At 38.8% G+C, this 8,103-nt stretch overlaps 1 pseudogene; it reads left to right on the top strand.

The window, feature by feature from the left end:
* Positions 1-8,103, top strand: part of LOC113609340 (actin-104-like) — a 189,206-nt pseudogene that overhangs the window by 6,717 nt on the left and 174,386 nt on the right.

Genomic DNA, 8,103 nt, shown 5'->3' with positions numbered 1-8,103 from the left:
GGTATCTGTTTCTGGGTGTTGGGATTATGAGATTATTTAATTTTGCTTATCTATATTTTCTTAATTTTTTCAGCAATAAGTACTATTTTTAATATGAAAAACAATGATATTTATCTTTTAAAAAATCAATGAATTTTATTAATATGCTCCCATTTGTCCTTTGAAAATTTGATAGCTTTGTATATTAGTAATTCTGTAACAGATACTTGATTTTAAAAATAGAAATAGGTCATACAGTTTTTATAAAACAGAACAAGAAAGGTTCATATAAAATATGTGCTTTATTGATAGGTAAGCCATACAAATACTGATGAATTATTTCCTGGTGAAAAATAAGAATTGCCCCGGCTCAGGGTTACATCTTCTTGGAATATCATCAAAGCCATAGGCAATTCAGGTAGCTATTCTAACTTTGCATCTCAAGGAGTAGTTTTTAACATTCCTGCATAGATAAGATGGCTCCTGGAAACTTCCCAGCGCTCAACTATTTCTTTGATGACTCAACATAGTGGTTGATTTATTAATATGAGTGTTAAAATGGCATATATTTATTAAATGCTTATTAGGTATTTAGAGATTGTTAACTACTGAACATACCAGAGAGTGTGAGGTCTGGCGTCTGACCTAAAGGAGCTACAGTATTTTGGGGGAACAAGTAATATGAAACAAATAGAAAAAAAATTTTTTTAAAGAATATAATCCAAACACCAATTGACTGGAGAGACAAGAGCCATGGTATTTGTATAAAGCAAAGGTAAATGTAGGCTGAAAAGGTGCAACTTGCCCTGCTTTGGAAAGAGTGGAATTCGGGTTGAGAGAGGAGGGAAAAACATTTCAGTAAGAGGGATGAAGGACTAAAGTCCATTGGCTGGCTGAATTTGTTAGTTTTGGTTATATTTACTGCTGATTCCTCAGAGTTGGGGATTTGGTTCACCCAGGGCAATAAAGCTATCTGGCTGGGAGAGGAAATAGTGAGATAAGGTGACAGGATCAGGTAGGATGCTCTATGAGGGTGTCTTTTCATGGCTTCTCTGACATCCGACTCTGAGTGTACTCTCACTTCTCTGATAAAACCTTCTCTACTCAAGCCCTGAATGCTGGGCTTCCCCAAGTTCCTTCCAGCTTCTTTTCTGACTCTCTTCTCTTCCCCTGGATGAAAGTGAAGGGTTCTAAACTATCCACTCCTACGATTTAAAACTTCTATCCAGCTCCTTGGAGAAGTGATTGATTCTAGGGCTGGGGCAGGGATGATAAAAGATGAGCCTGGAGAATCTTGCAGTACCCAAGGCTAAGGAAGTTCTAAGGACGGTGGCATGTTGAAAGGACACAGGCGCCAACCTGAAATTGCTCTCAATGGCCAAAGCCAGAACCATTTCAGTAACAGAATAAAATATTGGATTATGAAACAATGAAATAAATATTCAGAAGTCCATACCGACATAAATAAATGATTGATTAAGTAAATGGTAGAGAAAAGATAACTCATCCTTACAGAAGAATTCCAAATGATAAGTGTAAAAGGAAAGAAGGAAATAGCAAATCATCACTAGACCTCTAGAACATTAGTAAAAATTGTTGTAGGCAGGCTCCACCTATGTATGCTAAAATGAGTGGGCAAAAGTTTAAGGAGAAAATGTATATTTGCGTAGCCTCAAAATATTGCTCCTCAAATATTTATTATTTACAAAGGGAAAAAGAATAACTTTATAGAAACTACAAACACAGTAGATACCACCTTAACCAAGTGATCAAGGTTAATATCACCAGTAATAGGATATGGAACCCTGATGTGATGCACTGGGAAGGGCGCCCAGCTCTGTGATATCATTCCTATTGGTACACAACCTTAATCTGATCATAAGAACCCCCAAACAAGCGCACATGGAGGGACATTTTACAAAATACCTGACTAGCACTCATCAATAGTATCAAGGTCGTGAAACACAATGATAAACTGAGGGAATGTCCCAGATTGGAGGTGACGAAGGGGAGACAACATCTAGTACAATGTGGATCCTAGATTGGACCTTGGAACAGAAAAAGAAAATTGGTGGAAAACTGTTGAAATCTGAATAAAGTCTGTAACTTAGTTAATGGTACTGTACCAGTGTTAATTTCTTACTTTTGACCATTGTACCATCATTACATAAGATGTTAACATTAGGGGAAGCTGGGTGAAGGGTATATAGCAACTCTGTACTATCTTTGCAGGTCTTCTGTAAATATAACATTATTTCAAAATAAACAATTAAAAAACAAACAAATAGGACATGTATATACCCAAGAGAATTCTCAGTCCTCTGTGTCTCCAGAAGGATCTTAGTTTCCATTTTTAGAACCTTTACACTCTTCCTGTCTACATTTAAAATCTTCATCCTTTTGGTCCTCACATGTTTTTATGTCCTCACCTTAAACACAAAAACCACTGGGTCTTCTGGAGAATTTGTCTGATGAAGGTGCATGGTAAGGTTCCCTTTGCCCTCCAAGTACAGAAATGTTAGACAAAATAGAATTTTTTAAATGTGTGAAATACATAAATAAACTCAAACGGAAGGGCAACCCACAGTGATGGAGCAGAAAGCAACAATCCATGGACGTATGAGACCCATGGACTTCCATCAGGGGCTGAAGTCGTAATGTCATTCCTGGGACAGGAAATGAAGGTTTAGGCTTATGCCAGGTAAGGAGCTGAAGGGACTAGAAAACTCTAACCACCAGCCTTAGGGAGGTGTCAAGGAAACATGTATTATGCTCAGGGCCATGAATGGGAAAATAATTGCTCATAAGATATCAAACTCAAGCCTGTACTCTTTGAGGTTGTGGGGTTTAAATTTATATTACATGGTATAGAAACTAAGAAATTAACATAGGAACTCTTATGGAATGGGTAAAACCCTTCTAGGCTTTGCAAGGGTAAATGCAAAACCGCTTTGTAGGGACACATTCATAAAGGTCTCTCAGGCAAAAACCCCATTGAATATGCATTTACTATCAGAAATTATACCCTTCTCAGAGAAACAAAGCATCACAAGCAGCAAACAAGAAAATCCACACCCTGAAACCCAGAGAAAATAAAACAATCTAAACTATTCTATAAAGTAAGTATATTTAATTTGTTTAAAGAGAAAAATGAAGGTATAATACTGCACTCAAGAAGAGGTCATTATGAAACTATGAAAAGAAGTTAAAAAAATGGAATTCTTAAAATAATAAAGAGCTCAAATATCAATATATTACAATCTCAGTGGAAGTGTTCCACAGTAGATTAGACACTACTGAGAATAAGAACTGGATACTAGAAAATAGATCTGAGAAAATTATCCAGAATAAAGATCAAAGAAGTATTGAGAAGAATGATTCCCTCTCTTACTTAAACTTGTATATCATTGGATCTGAGCCACCCAATTAAATACTTAATTGTGTTCTACACCTTGAGCTGGGAAGCTATGGCTGCTAAACACATCCTGCCCACTGCCTGTTTTTGTATGGTCTGCAAGCTAGGAATGGCGTTTATATTTTTAAATGGTTGGAAAAAACAAAAAACCAATATTTCATGATGTGGAAAAATTACATGAAAATTCAAAATTTAATGCTCCTTTCAGTGTCCAATAAAGTTTTATTAGAACACAGCCATGCCCATTTGTTGTCTGTAGCTGCTTTTATGCTACAAGAGTTTTAGTAGTTGAAACAAAAAACACACATCCCGCAATGACTGAAATATTTACTTTCTGGCCCTTTAGAGATGAAGTTTGCCAATTCCTGTTCTACACTACTTGCTAACTCTGTCATACTTATGAATCTTTCCTCTCAAATTTGCTTGAAAACTCCTTGAAGTCAGGAATATTGTCATATACTTCTTTTGTCTCCCTGACACCTGGTTCATGTAGAACAGATATGGATTTTCTGTAGCAAATTTTGGTATATCAAGTACAGGATTTCAAGAAATGAGTCAGACTTCAGAATGCAGAATAGATAGAAAGAAAGAGGAGTAATAATAATTTACATGTATTAATTTAAGTTTGAGGCAGATGCTATTCTATTTTGTGACACTTGTGACTTGGGTAAATGCAGTGGTGTGGGATAGGGTGGTGGAGACAGGGACCTGGAATGAGATGCTGCCAGGTGGGTGGCACAGGCCAGGAAGGAGGAGACAGGAGGAGATTTAGTCTGGCAGGTGGAACATGGTGTACACAGGGCTTAGCCTCACACAACCAAGAAATCACTGGATAACGGAGACCAAAAACCACTGAGGAATAAAGGGGGAAGAGGACAGAGCCATGAGGCATCCAGAGGCCTATGGGGTGAGCAGGAAAGGCCCAGCCTGAGATTAGGAAATAGAGACGTTAGCCCAGCTGGGGCTGGGAGAAAGAGACCAGAGAATCAGACATTCAAACTATGGTTTGAATGGGTCTCATGGGTACAAGGGTCTCATGGTTAAGCTCTTGACTGAACTAGGTATAGAGAGATTTAAATGCCAAGTCCTAGAATATTAAGTTGGATGTTAAATTCTTTCTACCTAAAATCAGATTTGTTTTTAGAGACTAAGGTGCCTAAGGCAACGTAAGAATACCACCGACCCTGAAATATGGCAGCACCCGCCTTCACACCTGCATGATTGCAAATAAGCTACAGGGGAGTTGCCATGTAAATGTGGCAAGTCACGCTAGGGAAGGCAAGGCCTTGGACACAGAGTCCACCACCAGTGGCAATGGAAGGAAAGAGCTGACTCTGGGAGATATTCGAAACAAAAAACTGATTTGTCACATCCTTCCAAGAGATCAGGAAGAGACTTGATATAGATGACAGTACACGGCAAGATGGCAGTCATACACCATCAGCAGATGCCATCAGTGCTCTGCTCACATCCCCTTGACATTCATCTCCACATGCAGAAGGCTTCTTACTGTGAGTGCCTGCACCTCCCTGCAAAAAGCAAAAAGCTTTGTCTTGGTTGTAAGCAAGCTCGATCGTGCGCACAGCTGCCAACAGCCCCAGAAACAGCCGTTAGCCAATGATGCCCCATGAAGAGGATAAATGCCCCAGCCTCTTTGCCCCTTGTGTAGAACAACTCTGGGGCATGCTGTCCAATACAGCAGCCACTAGCCACATGTGGCTACTGAGCATTCAGAATGTGGCCAGTGTGACAGAGGAACTGAATTTTCAATTTTATTTGATTTTCATTAAGTTAAAGTAAAAAATGATAACTCTCCAGTTATTGGAAGACCTTTATATTTGGAAAAACTTGGCTACAAAAATCTACTTTCCAACTGTAAATTTTACAAACTCTAAATACACATCAGGATGAAACTTTAGTGTCTAAATCCAGTAGTCCTATAAGTATAAAATTGATTTCAAAGATGTCGTAAAAAATTTAATATCTCAATCATTTTCAAATGTTGAAATGTAATATTTTGGATTTAATAGGTAGAGTAAATTATTAAAATTAATTTCATCTTTTTATTTTTACTTTTTATTTATTTATTTTTAAAATAAATTTATTTATTTATTCATTTATTTATTTTTGGTTGTTTTGGGTCTTTGTTGCTGAGCGTGGGCTTTCTCTACTTGCGGCGAGTGGGGGCTAGCCTTCATTGCAGTGCGCAGGCTTCTCATTGCAGTGGCTTCTGTTGTTGTGGAGCATGGGCTCTAGGCACGTGGGCTACAGTAGTTGTGGCACATGGGTTCAGTAGTTGTGGCTTGTGGGCTCTAGAGTGCCAGCTCAGTAGTTGTGGCTCATGGGCTTAGCTGCTCCATGGTATGTGGGATCTTCCTGGACCAGGGCTTGAACCCGTGTCCCCTGCACTGGCAGGTGGATACTTAACCACTGAGCCACCAGGGAAGTCCTTATTTTTACTTTTTAATATGTGGCTACTGGAAAATTTAAAACTGCCAGTTTGGCATGTTTCACACATCTACTGGCTAATGGTGATACACTGCCTCCCTGGGTGTCCCAGTGGGATTGAACTCCTGGTGCCCACCGTGGTAACTGGCTTGATAACACACTTTTTACTGACTTCCTTTCCTTCTCATTTTCCTGCATCCCTGCTTCCCTGCTAATTTTCCTGGGATTACCTCCTAGGTTGCTCTAGAATCCTTGTCTCAGGGCCTGTTTCTCCATAATCCAAACAATGACAAACAGCATTAAAAACAGGAAAGAATACATAGTTCCCTGTGCTATACAACAGGCCCTTGTTGGTTATCTATTTTATATATAATAGTGTGTATATGTTAATTATGACCTCCTAATTTATCGCTCCTCAACATTTTGTAATAATCTGTAGGGGAAAAGAATATAAAAAAGTAGATAGATAGATAGACAGATAGATGGAGCAATCAATCTGAATCACTTTGCTGTAAACCTGAAACTAACATGACATTGTAAATCAACTATACTTCAATTAAAAAAAACAGGAAAGAATTTTAGAGATTAACTATTCTAACCTCTTACATTTATAGATGAAAAAAATGAGGTCAGAGAGGTTAAATGATGTCGCCAAAGCCACTCAAATATTTAGCTGTGAATTCAGAATTTGATTTCAGATCTCACAGTTACAGATCCGTTTATTTTCTCACTGTATTACATTGCCTTTTAAAGATTATTGACAAGACACTGATGAAAGAAATTAAAGATGATACAAACAGATGAAGAGATATACCATATTCTTGGATTGGAAGAATCAACATTGTGAAAATGACTATACTACCCAAAGCCATCTACAGATTCAATGCAATCCCTATCAAACTACCAATGGCATTATTCACAGAACTAGAACAAAAAATTTCACAATTTGTATGGAAACACAGAAGACTCCAAATAGCAAAGCAATCTTGAGAAAGAAAAATGGAGCTGGAGGAATCAGGCTCCCTGACTTCAGACTATACTACAAAGCTACAGCAATCAAGACAGTATGGTACTGGCACAAAAACAGAAATATAGATCAATGGAAAAGGATAGAAAGCCCAGAGATAAACCCACACACATATGGTCATCTTATTTCTGATAAAGGAGGCAAGTATATACAATGGAGAAAAGACAGCCTCTTCAATAAGTGGTGCTGGGAAAACTGGACAGCTACATGTAAAAGAAGGAAATTAGAACACTCCCTAACACCATACACAAAAATAAACTCAAAATGGATTACAGACCTAAATGTAAGGCCAGACACTGTAAAATTCTTAGAGGAAAACATAGGCAGAACACTCTATGGCATAAATCATAGCAAGATCCTTTTTGACCCACCTCCTAGAGAAATGGAAATAAAAACAAAAATACACAAAGGGGACCTGTGCTTTTGCACAGCAAAGGAGACCATATACAAGATGAAAAGACAACCCTCAGAATGGGAGAAAATATTTGCAAATGAAGCAACTGACAAAGGATTAATCTCCAAAATTTACAAGCAGCTCATGCAGCTCAATATCAAAACAACAAACAACCCAATCCAAAAATGGGCAGAAGACCTAAACAGACATTTCTCCAAGGAAGATCTACCAACAAACACATGATTGCCAACAAACACATGAAAGGATGCTCAATATCACTAATCATTAGAGAAATGCAAATCAAAACTATAATGAGGGGCTTCCCTGGTGGCGCAGTGGTTGAGAGTCCGCCTGCCGATGCAGGGTACACAGGTTCGTGCCCTGGTCCGGGAAGACCCCATGTGCCATGGAGCGGCTGGGCCCGTGAGCCATGGCTGCTGAGCCTGTGCATCCGGAGCCTGTGCTCTGCAACGGGAGAGGCCACAACAGTGAGAGGCCTGCGTACCACACACACACACACACAAAACTACAATGAGGTATCACCTCACACCAGTCAGAATGGCCATCATCAAAAAAATCTATAAACAATAAATGCTGGAGAGGGTGTGGAGAAAAGGGAACCGTCTTGCACCATTGGTGGGAATGTAAATTGATACAGCCACTATGGAGAACAGTATGGAGGTTCCTTAAAAAACTAAAAATTGAGCTACCGTGTGACCCAGCAATCCCACTACTGGGCATATACCCTGAGAAAACCATAATTTCAAAAGAGTCATGTACCACAATATTCATTGCAGCACTATGTACAATAGCCAGGACATGGAAGCAACCTAAGTGTCC

The sequence above is a fragment of the Aethalodelphis obliquidens genome, unplaced genomic scaffold (genome assembly GCF_003676395.1).
Source record: "Aethalodelphis obliquidens isolate GAN/ISIS:26980383/991018 unplaced genomic scaffold, ASM367639v1 scaffold56, whole genome shotgun sequence".
Classification (NCBI taxonomy): domain Eukaryota; kingdom Metazoa; phylum Chordata; class Mammalia; order Artiodactyla; family Delphinidae; genus Aethalodelphis; species Aethalodelphis obliquidens.
Note: the sequence above shows the minus strand (reverse complement) of the source record. Positions and strands in the feature narration are given on the sequence as shown.